We start from the raw sequence: 19,294 nt of genomic DNA, 5'->3' as shown, positions 1-19,294 counted from the left end.
TCATTTTTATTTAAATTGAAGTATGACCTACACAGAAAAATGTACACATAAGTGTCGAACAAATTTTTATACATGTATATACCTTTGTAACCACCACCTAGATCTAGATAGGAAACAGTTTAAGAACTGAGTCAATATCCATGCCTTGCCTATCTAACCACCACTATTCTAACATTTGCAACCATGTGTTAGTTGTGCCTTCTGACTTCTATCATTCTCACAGTATCAACTGTGAGACTCATTCAGGTTGTTTATGAATTACAGTTCTTTTTCAGTGCTGTAAAGTATTTCATTATATTATTGTAGCACAATTCATGTATTCATCTGTTTGTTTTTAGCTATTACAAATAAGAGTGCTAAGATAATTCTTACACAAAGATAGCAAGGTACACATAAATGATCATTTCTCTTGAGTATTCTCTTGAGTACCCAGGTGTAAAAGTGTTAGATTATAAGATATATATAGTTTTAGGCCGGGCGCAGTGGCTCAAGTCTGTAATCCCAACACTTTGGGAGGCTGAGGCGGGCGGATCACGAGGTGAGGAGATCGAGACCATCCTGGCTAACACGGTGAAACCTCGTCTCTACTAAAATATACAAAAAACTAGCCGGGCGAGGTGGCGGATGCCTGTAGTCCCAGCTACTCGGGAGGCTGAGGCAGGAGAATGGTGTAAACCCGGGAGGCAGAGTTTGCAGTGAGCTGAGATCCAGCCACTGCACTCCAGCCTGGGCGACAGAGCGAAACTCCCATCTCAAAAAAAAAAAAAGATATATAAAGTTTTAATAGAAACTGCCTAACATGGCCAGGTGCAATGGCTCAAGCCTGTAATCCTGACACTTTGGAAAGCTGAGGTGGGAGGATTACTTGAGGTCAGGAGTTCAAGACCAGCCTGGCCAATGTAGTGAAACCCTGTCTACTAAAAATACAAAAATTAGCCAGGTGTGGTGGTGCATGCCTGCAATCCCATCTACTCCAGGAGAATCATTTGAACCCAGGAGGCGGAGTTTGCTGCAGCGAGAGGTCGTGCCACTGCACTCCAGCCTGGGTGACAGAGTGAGACTCCGTCTCAAAAAAAAAAAAAAAAGAAGGGAGGGAGGGGAGGGAGGGGAGGGATGGAGGGAAGAAAGAAGGAAGGAAGGAGGGAAGCAGGGAAGGAGGGAAGGAGAGAAAGAGGGAAGGGAGGAAGGGAGGAAGGGAGGGAGGAAAGAAGGAAAGAAGGAAGGAAGGAAGGGGGAGAGAGAGAGAGAGAGAGAGAAAGGGCGAGCCTAACATTTCCCAAGGTTATTGGACAAATTACACTCCCATGAGTAATTAAGAGAACTCCAGGTACTCTACATCTTTGTCAGTAATAATTCGTATTGTTAGTACTTTTTAAATTTTATCAATTCTAGTGTTTTCTTCACATTTCGGGGGGTATTTTGATATCTTCTTTTGTGAAGTATCTGTTTAAGTCTTTTGCTTTTTTTTTCTTTTTTTGAGACGGACTCTTGCTCTGTTGCCCAGGCTAGAGCGCAATGGTGTGATCTCAGCTCACCGCATTCTCCACCTCTCGAGTTCAAGCGATTCTCCCACCTCAGCCTCCCAAGTAGTTGGGACTGTAGGCACATGCTACCATGCCTGGTTAATTTTGGTATTTTTAGTAAACATGGGTTTTGCCATGTTATCTAGGCTGGTCTTGAACTCCTGACCTCAAGTGACCCTCCCGCCTCGGCTTCCCAAAGTGCAGGGATTACAAGTGTCAGCCAGCACGCCTGGCCTTTCGCTCATTTTTTAAAACAGAGTTTATTTATGTATTTATGTATTTATTTTTGAGACAGGGTCTCGCTCTGTCACCCAGCCTGAAGTGCAGTGCCAGGATCTTGGCTCACTGCAACCCACCTCCCAGGTTCAAGCGATTCTCATGCCTCCTGAGTAGCTGGGATTACAGGCATGCACCAGGACTCCCGGCTAATTTTTGTATTTTTAGTAGAGACAAGATTTCACCATGTTGGCCAGGCTGGTCAGGAACTCCTGGCCTTAAGTGATACACCCCCTCAGCCTCCCAAAGTGCTGGGGTTACAGACTAAAACAGAGTTTATTTTTTAGAGCAGTTTAAATGTACAGCAAAATTGAGTAGAAAGTACAGATTTCTTAATTGGGCAGTCTTCCCACTATCAACATCCCACACAAGAGTGGTGCATTTATTCCAACGGATGAACATATAGTGACACATCATCATCTAAAGTCCACAGTTTACCTAACAGTACACTTTCAGTACTGTACATTCTGTGGGTTTCGGCAAATGAATAATGGTATGTATCCACCATTATTATATCATACAGAATAGTTTCACTGCCCTAAAAATCCTGTGTTCTGCCTATTAATTTACCCTCCTTCCCAACCCCTGGCATCTCTGATCCTTTTATTGTCTCCATAGTTTTGCCTTTTCCAGAATGTCATGAAGTTGGAATCACACAGTATATAGCCTTTTCATAATGGCTTCTTTCACCTAGTAACATGCATTTAAGGTTCCTCCATGTATTCTCATGGTTGATAGCTCATTTTAGTGTGGAATAACATAGAATTTTACAGAGATACCACAGTTTATTTATTCCTTCCCCTACTGGAGAACACCTTGGTTGCTTCCACATTTTGATAAACTATGAATAAAGCTGCTCTAAACATCTCTGTGCAAGTTTTGCTCCTTTTTTAAACAGTGTATTTAGTCAGGGTTCTCCAGAGAGAAGTAACAGAATATAGATACATAGAAACAGATTTATTATGAGGGACGAGCTCACGCAATTATGGAGGCTAGAAAGTCCCACAATCTGCTATGTGCAAGCTGGAGGCCAACAGAGCTAACAGTGTTAAATCTCAGTCTGAGTGAGAAGGCCTGAGGGAGGGCCTGAGGGATATCCCAGCTCAAGCAGAGTACAGATTTGCTCTCTCTTTGTCTTTTATTCTATTCAGGCCCTCAAGGGATTGGTGATGCCTTTATTCAGTCTATAGATTCAAATGCTAATCTCTTCCAGAAACACTCTCACAAATACAAAGCAGTAGTGATGTTTTACCAGCTATCTGGGCATCCCTCAGACCAGTCTAGTTGATACATAAAATTAACCACCACAGATGTTTTTTGTTTTGTTTTGTTTTGAGACAGAGTTTCACTCTTGTTGCCCAGGCTGGAGTGCAATGGCACGATCTCCGCTCACCACAACCTTCACCTCCTGGGTTCAAGAGATTCTCCTGCCCCAGGCTCCCAAGTAGCTGGGATTACAGGTACGCGCCACCACACCCAGCTAACTTTTTGTATTTTTAGTAGAGATGGGGTTTGGCCATGTTGGCCGGGCTGGTCTTGAACTCCCAACCTCAGGTGATCCACCTGCCTCAGTCTCCCAAAGTGCTGGGATTACAGGTGTGAGCCACCGTGCCTGGCTCACAGATGTTTTTTTCAAATTATTAATTGCAAAATTATCCTGATTTGCCAGGAAAAGATGTTTCTTAAGTCTAGGCTAAAGAATACAGAGCACTGGCTAGAAAAACACAGATGGAATGAGTAATATAAAGTATAAAGTAAGAAGGGAAGACTTGATAGAAAGCTCAGGAAATACTAATACTTGTAGAACAAACAGAAAAAAATAAAAGACACTGTAAGATTCAATGAATCAGTATCTTTCTTTTCAAAGGTTTAGCCTATTAACTTCCTTGTCCTTTGTTCTCAAACTCAACTTTCTCTTTCTACATGCCTCCTTGCCCCTAGTTACTGTAAACAACCTACCCCCTTCCTGTCAGATCTAATCAATAACTCACATCTGTTCCCTTGGTTACCTGCACCTATTGTTCCCCGGAAACTGCACATCTCACCACTGTACCTCATGTCCCCCTTCCCTTCCATATTTAGAAAAATATTTGCAAGTAGCCAATGGGGTCAGCTTAGACTGTGCGGTCCGACCCCAGCCTATGTGGGAGTGACACAGAGGTAAGGGCTACACATCAGAGATATAAAAACAACAACAACAACAAAAACCTCCTCTCTTTTGTTCTGTGTGCTTTTGTGATCTTGATTGATGTGGGTGGCACCCTTCTGCAATAGTAAATTGCCTTGGTGAGAAAACTTTTGCCTGAGTGCTGGTTCCACTTTGCAGCACCGAGCATTTATTCCTGGAGCATTTTTATATCCAACAGACACTAACCAAAAAAAGATCAAAATAGCAGTAGAAAAATAAGAGTGGTATTATCACACACAAAAAAAGAAAAATTTGAGAAAGGATTTGAGAAAGGTAACGGTCCTTGTTAAACACAGAAGGGAAGTGACATAGATGGTGGACTCCTGCTGCTACCCCTTCCTCCAAACTTCTTCACAGTGCTCTCTGGAACTTGTTTGTCTATAAACATCCCCCAACTCCATATCTTATCTTCAACAGATTCACTCACTACTCAACTCCCCTAGCTTACTTCCCTCCCTTGAGGAAACTTGGCTTCCCTTTAGAATACTGCTTCTCCTACAGCTACAACCTTCTTAAAGGGTTTCTGCTTGCTTATTCGCTTACATTTTACTTCAGTGCTGTTTCCTGTCAACTATTTTTCTAAGATCTTTTAAAAGCTCTTGCTCAAAAGCAAAACTACCCAAAGTACAGACAATATTCTATTTCTTAACCTGGGTGGTCATTATATGGATATTTGCTTTGTGACAATTTATTGAGCTGTAATTTATGTTTGTACTTTTTTCTGTGTTACACTTCAAAATAAACAAGATTTTTTTAAAAATTGCTAAGAATCAGGCTGCATTTTGTTTTCTAGGTTCCTTATGAATCAATGAAAATGTGTGTGTGTGTGTGTGTATTCAACTCCTAGAAATGTTATGAAGATGGTATAGGCTTATATTCTAGACTACTCTAGCATAGACTATAAGAAATAGCAAATTAATTTTGGTTGGCAGCTGGTAGAGGAGAAACCTAGATAAATATTGGAAATAGACTTTCTTTTTCTTCTACCAACACTGTGAAAATATATAATAGTATGCAGCTCAACTAAAATTTACAGCAGTCAAATTGAAGATAATATAAAATAATACTGTCTTCAACTAATGTAATATCTGTTTTTGAGATAGTTATAATAAAAAGTTATCAGCAGTAAATAGTTTCATAATAATTCTGTTAGCAATAATGACAATGTTGTCACTACATTTAAGATGCCAAAAATTTACAGTTACAAAGGTATGATGGGGCTTATTTTTAGAACGTCTTTGAGAACTATTCAAGGAAATGGCCATTTAACTATATTTTCATTATGAAAGATGAGTTTGACTCATTTTATAGTTGGGGAAAATATCTAAGAAGATTAACAGAATATTCTTAGTTATATGGTTGGCTAAATCATCATTAGAATAACGTTTACTATTCTCAGAATACTAAGAGATAAGGCAAACTATATCACTGCAACACAGATGACAGTCCACATTTTAAGGCCAAATGATGGAAAATAAAAATAAGGACTATGATACTGAATGTTGCCAACACAAAGAAATGATAAATGTTTGAGATGATGGATATGCTGACTACCATGATCTGAGTACTATACATTATATGTATTGCAACATCATGATGTATCCATAAATAGGTACAATTATTATGTTATTAAATTAAAAAAGGAATATGAAGTCATTGTTCTCCCTACCACTCAGAGGAAGACAATCATTACCCAATTAGTGCTTTTTTTGGGGGGGGGGGAAGACAGAGTCTCACTCTTCTGTCACCCAGGCTGGAGTGCAGTGGCATGATCATTGCTCACTGCAGCCTCAAACTCCTGGGCTCGAGCGATCCTCCTGCCTTAGCCACCTGAGTAGCTGGGACTACAGGCATGCACTACCATGCCTGGCTATTTTTTCAACTTTTTTTTGGGAGACAAGGTCTCACTACGTTGCCCAGGCTAGCCTCAAACTCCTGAGCTCAGGCAATTCTCCTGTCTCAGCCTCCCAAAGCACTGGCATGAGCCACTGTTCCCAGACCATATAACTGATTTAGTTTGAACTCTGCTATGGTGTGAATATGGCTTGTCCCCACCAAAACAACAACAAAAACAAAAACTGCTCTAAAAATAAAATCTGGTTTAAAATAAATAAATAGGCTGGGTGTAGTGGCTTACGCCTATAATCCCAGCACTTTGGGAGGCCAAGGTGGGCAGATCACATGAGGTCAGGAATTCCAGACCAGCCTGGCCAGCGTGGTGAAACTCCATCTCTACTAAAAATACAAAATTAGCCGGGCATGGTGGTGCATGCCTGTAATCCTATCTACTTGGGAGGCTGAGGCAGGAGAATCACTTGAACTCAGGAGGCGGAGGTTACAGTGAACAGAGATCACTCCATTGCACTCCAGTCTGGGCAATAAGAGTGAGACTCCGTCTCAAAAAACAAAAAAAGTAAATGAATAAATGAGGATTATGAACTAAAAAAGAGAGAAAAAAAAGTATTCAGTTGAAAATTACTGTCCTGCAGTTGTGGTGGCTCATGTCTATAATCTCAGCACTATGGGAAGCTGAGGCAAGAGAATCACTTGAGGCCTACAGTTCAAGACCAGCCTGGGCAACAAACTGAAACACCTTCTCCACAGAAATTTCCAGGCTAAATTTAAATTTTTCCTGGCTAAAACTAAAAATTAGCCAGGCAGTCAGGCAGTCAGGCGTAGTGGCTCACACCTGTAATCCCAGAACTTTGGGAGGTTGAGGCAGGCGGATCAGTGTAAGGTCAGGAGTTGGAGACCAGCCTGGCCAACATGGTGAAACCTCGTCTCTAAAAAAATTAGCCGGGCATGATGGCAGGTGCCTGTAATTCCAGCTACTTGGGAGGCTGATGTGGGAGAATCACTTGACTCCAGTAGACAGAAGTTGCAGTGAGCCGAGATCATGCCATGGCACTCCAGCGTGGGCGACAGAGCAAGACTCCATCTCAAAAAAAAAAAAAAAATTAGCCAGGCATGGTGGTACATGCCTGTAGTCCTACCTACTCACGAGGCTGAGGGAGGAAGATCTCTTGAACCCAGGAGTTTGAGATTACAGTGAGCTATGAGTGCACCATTATACTCCAGTCTGGACAACAGAGCAAGACCCTGGCTCTAACAAAAAAATAAAATAAAAATTAAAGAATGAAGTTATTGTCCTTTATTTTGAGACTATGACCTTCCTATGCTTATGGTGTAAACGTTACTTTCCTTTTATCATATAGGGACAGTAGATGAATGTTGTTTGTTTTCATTTTGTTTTTTTGAGATGGAGTTTCACCCTTGTTGCCCAGTCTAGAGAGAAATGGCACGATCTCGGCTCACTGCAACCTCTGCCTCCCAAGTTCAAGCGATTCTCCTGCCTCAGCCTCCTGAATAGCTGGAATTGCAGGCATGAGCCACCATGCCCGGCTACAACTTTTTTTTTTAAATGTCCTTACTTGTCACAATGTTTAGTTGTCAACCCTACATCAACCCACTATCCTACTTTTTTTTGACAGAGTCTCTCTCTGTCACCCAGGTTGGAATGCAATGGCGTGATCTCAGCTCGCTGCAACTTCTGCCTCCTGGGTTCAAGCGATTCTCATGCCTCAGCTTCCCAAGTAGCCAGGATTATAGGCGCGCATCACCATGACCAGCTAATTTTGTATTTTTAGTAAAGACAGGGTTTCACAATGTTGGCCAGGCTGGTCTCGAACACCTGACTTCAGGTTATCTACCTGCCTCGGCCTCCCAAAGTCCTGGGATTACAGTTGTTAGCCACTGCACCTGGCCCCTATACTACCTTTTGAAAATTAAACTTTGAAATTCAAGTCTAGGGACCACTGCTGTCCTTCACATCAGTCTAGTTGATACTTAAGTCAAAACACTTTACCATACTATAAAACAAAATACAATCTTCAATTTGTGGGTACAATTTACTGGTAGTGATTTAGAATTAATGTTCCATACTGTTCATGCAAAATTAATTACATTGCTACTCCCAGTACCAGCACAAGATCGGACATACGTCATTTTTTCAGTCCACAAGCGAATAAATCTCATGACCTATATCACATCTCTCAACAAAAACAAAAACTAGTAAGATAAGAGGTCCATGAACACAGCCTAATCAAACTTGGCAAAAATTCTTTCAAGTTAATGCAATTTAGATATAAAATTAAACTTCTGAAGGACATTTTTAGATGTTATCTTCAAAAGAAGTTAGAGACAGAGGTCATATTCATATTTGAACTAAAGGCTGACACTTTCATGTGAGAATCTCTGAAATATAACCCCACAGTGACTGACAGAATATTTTAAGCAGCCACATGCAGATGAATTAAGTACTGAGGCATAAATTTTAAAACAATCTTTTGAAAACACTATTCAAATATCTTAAGTGATCCTGGGCTGGACATCAGTAGAAGCAAATAAAGTACTTGGAAGTCAACAATGACTAAAAATGTTACCCTTAGGCCCAAGGAAGTGATGAAAAATCACTATAAAGTTGACGTTGATAAGTTGTGTAATAGTTACTGTCCCTTGCATATTATATGTATAAAAAATTGCCAGGCCAGACACAGAGGCTCATACCTGTAATCTCAGCATTTTGGGAAGCTGAAGCAGGAGAACTGTTTGAGCCAGTAATTCAAGACCACCCTGGGCAACATAACAAGACCCCATCTCTACAAAAGATTTAAAAAATTAGCTAGGCACAGTGGTATACACCTGTAGTCCCAGTTACACAGGAGGCTGAGGCAGAAGGATCGCTTGAGCCCAGGAATTTGAGGTTACAATGAGCTATTAGTGCGCCACTGTACTCCACTCTGGGTGACAGAGTGAAACTGTCTCAAAACACAACACGACACACAAAAAAACTGTTTTACTGGAAGAACTCAGTAAATTATACCTTTCTTCAAGGAGAAAGATGTTTAGTTTTTGAAAGCTGGTAAGGGTATTTACTGAAACATTATGGTGAAAGAGAAAATCCAAAGGCAATCTAAATGACCATCAATAGGGAAATGGTTAAAATAAATTCAATAAATTAAATATGCCCATTCTAAGCTTATAGCCCTTAAAAGAACAAAGATACAGCTATACACGAAACAATTTTCATAATAAAATGCTGAATGAAAAAAGTTACAAACACGTATATGTAATTCCATTAAAAATAACTAAAAACCAATAAAGCAACAGAAACAGTGGTGAAACAGATGAAAAATTTGAAAACATACCAAAACTTAACACTTACTGTATCTGAGGGCTTGGTGGTGAGACCCTCCACTTTTATTATATGCTCATGCACTCCTGTATTGTTTGTATGTTGTTGTTTTTTTCCCAGTAGGATATATGTACCACTTTTGGTTTTTTGTTTGTTTTTTTTTTTTAGAGACAAAGTCTCATTCTATCACTCAGGCTGGAGTGCAATGGCACCATCAGAGTTCACTGCAGCCCTAAGCTACCAGGCTCAAGCGATCCTCCTGCTTCAGCCTCCCAAGTAGCTAGGACTATAGGCATATCATCACATCTGGCTAACTTTATAATTTTTGGTAGAGATGAGGTCTCACTATGTTGCCCAGGCTGGTCTCAAACTCCTAGCTTCAAGTGATTCTCCCACCTTAGTCTCCCAAATTGCTGGGATTACAGGCGTGAGCCACCATACCCAGATAACTTTTGTAATTTTTCAAGATTAGTAACATTTTCTAAATTAAATAACTGAAATCTAAAAAGTTAAAACATAAAAATTATTCTAATTTGGACCATCTAAGTAAATAATAAACATTAGCAATATATAAACTTTGGGAACCCTTACAGGCTATACTAATATTTCTCAGACCTTCATACTTGCTTTATGAGTTTTGTCATATCTGGATGCTCTTAATGTTTTAATTTAAATTAAACTCTTTTTTTTTCTTTCTTTCTTTTTTTTTTTTTTTTTTTTTGAGATAGAGCCTTGCTCTGTTGCCCAGACTGGAGTGCAGTGGCACGATAACAGCTAACTGCAACCTCTACCTCCCGGGGTCAAGCGATTCTTGAGCCTCAGCCTCCCGAGTAGCTAGGATTACAGGTGCAGACCACCATACCCAGCTAATTTTTGTATTTTTAGTAGAGACAGGGTTTCACCACGCTGGTCAGGCTGGTCTCGAACTGCCTGGTGATCGAGGTGATCCACCTACCTCGGCCTCCCAAAGTGCTGGGATTACAGGCATGTGCCACCGTGCCCAGTCTTAAATAAACTCATTTTTTAAAAATTAAACTTAGCCTCTTGTCAAGCAATAATATTTAAGCAATCAAAGTTTGTTCCAGGATATACTTTAAAGTACTTAACTATACATTGTACTCCCTATCTGAGCCAAAACAGACAGAAAAGGATATCCTGACTAAAATAAATACAAAGTTGATTCTTGTTCCACCTAAAATCATCTCTTTAGGAAAGCAGTTTACCCTCCTGCCAGTACACATTATACAATTGTCCTTCAGTATCCAGAGGGGATTGGTTACAGGAACCCCGTGGATACCAAAATCTATAGATACTCAAGTGCCTTATATAAAATGGCATAGTAACAAGTCCTAGCTAGAGCAATCAGGCAAGAGAAAGAAATAAAGGACATCCAAATAGGAAAGGAAGAAGTCAAATTATCCTTGTTTACAGATGATGTAATCTTGTATTTGGAAAAATCTAAAGACTCTACCAAAAAACTATTAGAACTCATAAATTCAATAAAGTTGCATGATGCAAAGTCAACATCCAAAACTCAGTAGCATTTCTATATGCCAACAGTGAACAATCTGAAAAAGAAATCAAAAAATGAATCCCATTTACAATAGCCACAAATAAAATTAAATACCTAGGAATTAACCAAAGTGAAATCAAAGTGAAAGATATCTACAATGAAAACTATAAGATACTGATGAAAGAAATTTAAGAGGGGCAGGGTGGTGGCTCATGCCTGTAATCCCAGCACCTTGGGAGGCCAAAGCAGGAGGCTCACTTGAGCTCAGGAGTTCGAGACCAGCCTGGATAACAAAGTGAGACGCAACTCTACAAAAAAAAAGAAAAATTAAGGGCTAGATGTGTTGGCTCACACCTGTAATCCCAGCACTTTGGGAGGCTGAGGCAGAGGCAGGAGGGTCACTTGAGGCCAGGAGTTCGAGACCAGCTTGTATTTTTGTACTAAAAAACACAAAATTTGCCGGGTGTGGTGGTGCACACCTGTAATCCCAGCTACTTGGGAAGTCAAGGTACAAGAGTTGCTTGAACCTGGGAGGCAGAGGTTGGAGTAAGCTGAGATAGCACCACTGCACCCCAGACTCCAGCCTGGGCGACAAAGTGGGACTTCGTCTCAAAAAAAATTAGCCAGGCATGACGGCATGTGCCTGTAGTCCCAACTACATGGGAGGCTGAGGCAGGAGGGCCGCCTGAGCCCATGAGCTGTGATCATGCCGCTGCACTCCAGCCTGGATGATAGAGCAAAACCCTGCCTCAAAAAAAAAAAAAAAAAAATTAAAGGGGGCACACACGGAAAAAATATTCCACGTTCATGAACTGGAAGAGTCAATATTGTTAAAAGGTTCATACTACCCAAAGTAATCTACAGATTCAATGAAATGTCTATCAAAATGTCTAACAAAATATCAATGACATCCTTCACAGAAATAGAAAACATAATCCTAAAAATTATATGGAACCACAAAAGACCCACGATAGCCAAAGCTATCCTGAGCAAAAAGAAAAAAAACTGGACTTCAAATTATACTACAGGGCTATAGTAACCAAGACAGCATGGTCCTAGCATAAAAACAGACACATAGACCAATGAAACAGAGTAGAGAACCCAGAAATCAATCCATACGTCTACAGTAAACTCATTTTTAACAAAGGTGCCAAGAACATACATTGGGAAAAGACAGTCTCTTCAATAAATGGTGCTGGGAAAACTGGATATCCACATACAGAAGAATGAAACTACAACCCATCTCTTGCCATATACAAAAATCAAATCAAAATGGATTAAAGACTTAAATCTAAGACCTCAAACTATGAAACTACTACAAGAAAACATTGGGGGAAACTCTCCAGGACATTGGTCTGGGCAATGATTTCTTGAATAGCACCCCACATGGGGTATTAGGCAATCAAAGCGAAAAAGGATAAATGAGATCACACCAAGTCAAAAAGCTTCTGTATAGCAAAGGAAACAATCAACAAAGTGAAGAGACAACCCAAAGAATGGAAAAAAAATACTTGCAAACTATTCATCTGACAAGGGTTTAATAACCAGAATACATAATTAGCTCAAACAATTCAATAGGAAATAAATTGAATAATCTAATTCAAAAACGGCCAAAAGATCTGAACAGACATTTCTCAAAAGAAGACTTACAAATGGCAAACAGGTATATAAAAAAAGTGCTCCCATCATCAGAGAAATGCAAATCAGAACTACAATGAGATACTATCTCACACCAGTTAAAATGGCTTATACTCAAAAGACAGACAATAATTAATGCTGGCAAGGATATGGAGAAAAGGGATCCTCATACCCTGTTGGTGGGATTGTAAATTTGCACAACCACTATAGAGAATGGTTTGGAGGTTCCTCAAAAAACGAAAAATAGAGCTACCATATGACTCATCAATCTCACTGGTAGGTATAGACCCAAAAGAAAGGAAATCAGTATATTGAAGCGATATCTGCACTGCCATGTTTGTTGTAGAGCTATTCACAACAGCCAGGACTTGGAAGCAACTAAATAAATGTCTATCAACAGACAAATAGATAAAGAAAACGTGATACATATGCATAATGGAGTACTATTCAGCCATTAAAAAGAATAGGATCCTGTCATTTGAAAATAACATGAATGGAACTGGAGGATATTATGTTAAGTGAAATAAGCCAGGCAGAAAAAGACAAACTTCACATATTCTCACTTACTATGGGACCTAAAAATTAAAACAACTTAACTCATGCAGATAAGAGTATAAGGATGGTTGGCCAGGCACAGTGGCTCACGCCTGTAATCCCAGCACTTTGGGAGGCCAAGGAAGGTGGATCACGAGGTCAGGCGTTCAAGATCAGCCTGGCCAAGATGGTGAAACCTCGTCTCTACTAAAAATTCAAAAAATTAGCTGGGCATGATGGTGGGTGCCTGTAATCTCAGCTACTCAGGAGGCTGAGGCAGAGAATTGCTTGAACTCGGGAGGCGGACACTGCAGAGTGAAACTCTGTCTCAAAAAAAAGAGTATAAGGATGGTTACCAGCAGTCTGGCCAACATGGCATAACCCTGTCTCTACTAAAAATACAAAAATTAGGCTGGGTACGGTGGCTCACACCTGTAATCCCAGCAGTTTGGGAGGCTGAGGCGGGCAGATCACCTGAGGTTGGGAGTTTGAGACCAGTCTGGCCAACATAGTGAAATCCCATCTCTACTAAAAATACAAAAATTAGCCAGGCGTGGTGGTGGGTGCCTGTAACCCCAGCTACTTGGGAGGCTGAGGCAGGAGAATCACTTGAACCCAGGAGGTAGAGGTTGCAGTAAGACCACATCACACCACTGCACTCCAGCCTGGGTGATAGAGCGAGACTCCATCTCAAAAACAAACAAAAAAAAAACCCCAGAAGGATGGTTATCAGATGCTGCAAAGGACAGTGGGCGGGGGAAGTAGAGTAGGGATGGTTAATGCATACAAAAATACAGTTAGAATGAATAAGACCTAGAATTTGATAGCATCACATGATGGCAATAGTCAACAATAATTTATTGTACATTAAAAAATAACTAAAAGTATAATTGGATTGTTTGTAACACAAAGAAAGGAAAAGTGCTTGAGGTGGATACCCCATTTACCCTGATGTGATTATTACACATTATATGTCTGTATTAAAATATCTCACATACCCCATAAATACATACACATACTATGTACCCACAAAAATAAAAATAAAGATAAAATGGGCCAGGCGCGGTGGCTCACGCCTGTAATCCCAGCACTTTGGGAGGCTCAGGTGGTGGATCACCTGAGGTCAAGAGTTCAAGACAGCCTGGACAACATGGTGAAACCCTGTCTCTCCTAAAAATTAAAAATAAGCAGGTCATGGTGGTGGACTCCTGTAATCTCAGCTACTCAGAAGGCTGAAGCAGGAGAATCACTTGAACCTGGGAGGTGGAGGTTGCGGTGAGCCGAGATCGTGCCATTGCACGCCAGCCTGGGAAACAAGAGCAAAACTCCATCTCAAAAAAAAAAAAAAAAAAAAAAAAAAGATAAAATGATATAGTATTTCCATATAACCTATACGCATCCTCTCATATACTTGAAGTCATCTGTAGATTTCTTATAATACCTAATATAATGGAAACAGTTGTCTATTGTTTCATTTGTATTGTTTCTTGTTGTCATATTGTTACTTTATCATTGTTTTTTCAAATATTTTCTATCTGCGGATACAGAACCTATGAATCCAGAAGGCCAACTGTATATCAAATCAGTATTTACTAGTATATAAGAAATCCATTTCAAAAAGTAACTAAGGGAGGAGGGGGAAAAAATTAATAAAGTATCTCAGAGCTATGATAGCCTCACTGCACTCCAATTTGGCAACAAAGTAAGAAAGACTCTGTCTCTAAAAAAAATAAAATATCTTAAAGGTTTAAAAAGATCTTAGTTATACTGCTTTATATATGTTAATATGTATATTACAATGTATGTTTTTTCAATCATGGAGACTTAATTTAACTTTCCTGTTTAACTTGTCTGACTATTTACATTTTAACCACAACCAACTCACACTAGTCAACTCCAGCTGTATAAATTATCTGTTAAATGATATCTCCCAGTGGAGTGGGAGCAGAAAAAAAATCTTTTTAATGATACCAAACATTTACACAAAACAATTTATTTGCTAAAAATGACTTGCAGATTGACTGGCTGACAATAACTTCAGTATCATAAAATGAAGGAATTGTTTCAGAGGTGGCATGTTCTGGTCCCTGAAACAGCAGCCCTGAGTGCTCTCCCAGCTGTCATCTTTTTCATTTTACTAGCCACTCTGAAGATTTTGAGAAGAGCCATGTAATTAAGAAACCTATTTGCAACTTAATATAACAAATGATGTATATCCCTAATGAATATAAAGTGCTTGCAAATAAAGAAACGAATGATCAAAAGCCCAATGGAAAAATAGGCATAGTACATGAGTAGGCATTTTACAAGCAGAAATACAGATGGAAAATAAAATGTGAAAAATGTCGAACAGTAATCAAATAAATGTTAACAAAAACTGTTATCACCTTTTCTCCATCATCAGTGGTTATCTTCAAAGGGTAGGATTACAGGGTCTTTTTTTTGTTGCTTATCTAAATTGTGTAATTTCTATCAATAGCATCTAATAAGTATATAAAAGAATAGTTCAGTAGCTGGGCGGTAATTACCACTTCAAAGAACAGTGATACAGTAATAACTCATCACCAACTCATCACCAGGATGGCCCAAGAAAACAAACCCATGGAAAATGAAGTGTATCATCACTTCAAAACCTACTATAGGCCAGGCATGGTGGCTCACACCTGTAATCCCAGCACTTTGGAAGGCTAAGGCAGGTGGATCAACTGAGATCAGGAGTTCAAGACCAGCCTGGCCAACATGGTGAAACTGTCTCTACTAAAAATACAAAATTAGCTGGGCGTGGTGGCATACACCTGTAATCCCAGCTACTCGGGAGGTTGAGGCAGGAGAATCGCTTGAACCCGGGAGGCAGAGGTTGCAGTGAGCCAAGATCACGCCACTACACTGCAGCCTGGGCAACAAGAGTGAAACTCCATCTCAAAAAAAACAAAACAAAACAAAAAAAATCCTACTACATACCATGCTCTTTTCTCTCTTTCAGGCTGTTTTCTTTGTCTGGTTCTTTCCTCATATCCATAAATTTGCCAGTTCCCCATGTCTATTTCCTTTATGTTTATCAGGTCGACCCACTGCTAATCCTTTCACATAGCTGGTAAAGCCACCTTTGACAGTACCAGCTATCTTCCTGTATCTATCTTCTCGTAAGATGACTTTGATCATGTCACTTCTTTGCTCACTAAGTTTAAACTCTTTAAATGTGGCGCTCAAGTTCCTTCACAAAGGAGTCTGACCTGACTTCTGGACTTCTGAATTACTCCTATCCAGTAGGATTCCTAAACTCCAAGCTAATAGGCCTTCTCTACTGTCCTTTGAATAAGTAGAGGAGACCCAACTGTTTCTATCTCATTCCTTATTCATCAAACACTATTTGGAGGAAAACGCTGTCTTAGTAGTTTAAGATTGGGAGGATGAAGGATACAAATGAAATATTCAGTATTAATATCCAATATAAGCTATGTGCTAAAGGAGTGGTAGACACTATTCATTGATGCATATTTTCCTTTTCCCTTTAACTGGTCACATATTAAAGAATAAAATGTTTATTTTACTTTTTTTTTTAAATAGTGTCACACTATATTGCCCAGGCTGGTCTCAAACTCCTGGTCTCAAGGAGTCCTCTCGCCTCAGCCTTCACAAAGTGCTGGGCTGAGCCATGCACCTGGCCAAGAATAAAATCTTTAGCACTTGTATTTGTTGAATTGTGTCTTCTCAGGACATTAAATTTAGTTGAATAATCTTTAACTTTTCAAAGAACAAACATACCTCTCTCACTATTGTTTGTATTTGTGTAAATTTTCAGGCTTTTTTTTTTCCATTACTGATCTGTAGCTTAACAGAAATAATTTTCCACAGCAGTTCCATTTGTTCCACAACTCTTAGGACATTCAGTTACAGTTAAAAGAGCAGGAACTTTGCAATGACAAAGGCCAAGATTAGCATTCTGAATTCTATCCCCCACCCCTGTTTTTTCAGCAGTGTGACTTTAGGAAAATTGTGACCTCTCCAAATTTCTTTCCCCTAACTCTAACACGGGGATAATAACACCTACTTCATAGGGTTATTGTAAACATTTAATGAGTAAGTGGAAACTACTTCATAGTCCTTCATATATACTAAGAACTCTACAAATAGAAATTATCAATACAATTATTACTATTCAACAGCAAGAGCACTACTGTCTAGAGTATCTGGTAACTCCGATTTTGAAAACCTGAGCGCAAGATAATGAGACTCACTGTAGCAGTTACCTAAATGCTGGTAGTACAAACTAAATAAGCACTGTCTACACTTTAATATGTCCCTTATTTTACTTGACCCCTCTAGAAAGCAAGTTATTATACGTATGATTATTTATCATGACAGAGCATAGAAATATATAAAATAACTGAAATGATAAAATGTCTGGGATTTGCTTCAAAATAACCCAGGGTAGCCGGGTGCGGTGACTCCTGCCTGTAATCCCAACACTTTGGGAGGCCAAGGAGGGAGGATCGCTTAAGCCCAGGAGTTCAAAGACAGCCTGAGCAACATAAGGAGACCCCAGCTCTACAAAAGGGCAGGGGGCGGGGGAGAAGTTAGCTGGGCTTGGTGACGCCTGCCTGTAGTCCCAGCTAGCGGGGAGGTTGAGGCGTGAGGATCGCTGGGGCCCAGGAGGCGGAGACTGCAGTGGGTCGAGATCCCGCCACTGCACTTCAGCCTGGGTGACAGAGACCCTGTCTCAAAAACGCAAAATAACCCCGATTAGGGGAGCAAGACTGCCCACGTATTGATAATTACTGAAACTGGGTAATGAGTACAGTGAATTCCTTATATCGTTTGTTCAATTTCTCACAGTTTGAAGATTTCCATAATAAAATGCTGTTGTTGTTAATGCCCAAAGGCCGGCTTTGGGGCTTCCTGCAAACTCTGGTCATGGTCAGCAGATACACTGGTAAGTTTTAGGAGGCGAAAAGTGACACAGCAACCACGCGAAGCTGGTTAAACTTTCCGGCAGACCACCGAGCGCAGTGCTCCTCTCGGACGCCGGCTTGAGTGCACCCGCGCAGTCGGGCTCCCGAGCCCGGGAAGGGCGCAGCCCCCAAGGGAGCCGCCGCGAAGGGCGGTCGCCCCAGGACCGCCGCCTGGCGGCCGCCGCGGGAAACGGGGGTCCGAAAGATGGACCGAAGGTCGGGGGAGGGGGCAAGAGGCATAGGGGTAGATAGGCGGGTGGGCGAGTCTCAGCCTTCAGGGCAAGTCAGCCGATCTCCCTCGGCTTCTCCGGAGCCCCGGACCCACGCGCCCTCAGCCAAGGCAGTCTCTGCCTCCCGGCCGCGGGGCAAACACCCAACCGGCCCAGGATCCCGCCGGTCTCCCTGCGTTCCCGAACCGAGCTCCTTCAGCTCCTGTCCTGATTCCAGGGCATCCCATGGCCGTCAGGCCTGGAGCTGACTTTATTACCCCGTCGCCAACCGCTTTGCCGAGTTCCCACCCAACTCACCTCCGCCGCGCGGCAGCCAGCACCCGCTCCGGCTCCTCAGGCTTCCAGCTTCGCTGTCCCGTGGCGTTGCTGCCAATCAGCCAATCCCCGCCCCAAGCCTGAGCCAGGCTGATCAATCAGCTGTTTCCTCAGGCTCGGAGGCGGGCACAAGAAGCCCGGCGGAGGGCGCGGCAACTGCTCCGCAAGCCGGCTGCGGCGTTTCACAGTCGGTATGCGCACGCGCGGAGCTCTGCGAGGGGCGTGTGCTTTTGTGCGGACCTTGCTTTGTGCCTTCACTGTGCTGCCCTGGGAAGTGCTTTTGTCAGCTTCATGCTCTAGGGGCTTAGGGACATCCACATTCTGAATGTAGTCGCAGATGTGTATTACCTTGAAAGAGGCTGCGAGTCGTAAGCCTTTGTTAACCTAACATGTGGAGCCCATTTCACCGCACGCTGTAGGGACCTGTGTCCACCCGGCAGATATAATGCCTGTGCGGACCTCACATCAGGAATGTTTCTCTTTAGGCAGAACAGGAGTGCGGGGGTTACAAAGTGCCTCATGGATAAGTATTTTACTTTACCGTGTTCAGTTCTAGCGTCTGTTCAGTCCGATTCATTTGGGGAACGTGCTTTCTAAAGATTTGAATACTCTGGGACACTCTGGATTTCCAATAATTGTCGTGAAAATATCATTATTACATTTATAGCTAACTTATGCAGTATAGTAATGTGCGTAGGCTTGATGAAAGATTCCTATGTAGGGCAGGAAACCTGTCCGTATTTCTGTATGGCTGTTGCTGATTGGCTGTCTCTCTTACCCTCCTATTGCAATTGATCCCGGAGGTCGCTGGGCTGTCACTGGATCTCTGATGTTCTTGCCCTGGATGACACAAGTCTCTTCCTAGTGAGGGCTTTCCTCCTTCACCCAGAGCATTAACTCATTTACTCAACAAGGGCTTGTTGGGGGACCA

General features: G+C 41.4%; 1 protein-coding gene across 3 annotated transcripts in view; it reads right to left on the bottom strand.

Moving 5' to 3' along the window:
- The window catches only part of MTFR1 (mitochondrial fission regulator 1), an 87,760-nt gene extending 69,325 nt beyond the window's left edge, over nt 1–18,435 (bottom strand). For all 3 annotated transcript variants that reach the window (XM_008000761.3, XM_008000762.3, XM_008000760.3), the window contains exon 1: nt 18,346–18,435. The gene's annotated coding sequence lies outside the window, so the exon portion shown is untranslated. The remainder of the gene's footprint in view (nt 1–18,345) is intronic.
- Nucleotides 18,436–19,294: the final 859 nt, after the last annotated feature.

This window comes from Chlorocebus sabaeus, chromosome 8, assembly GCF_047675955.1.
Source record: "Chlorocebus sabaeus isolate Y175 chromosome 8, mChlSab1.0.hap1, whole genome shotgun sequence".
Lineage (NCBI taxonomy): Eukaryota > Metazoa > Chordata > Mammalia > Primates > Cercopithecidae > Chlorocebus > Chlorocebus sabaeus.
This window is presented reverse-complemented; position numbering and strand designations above follow the sequence as displayed.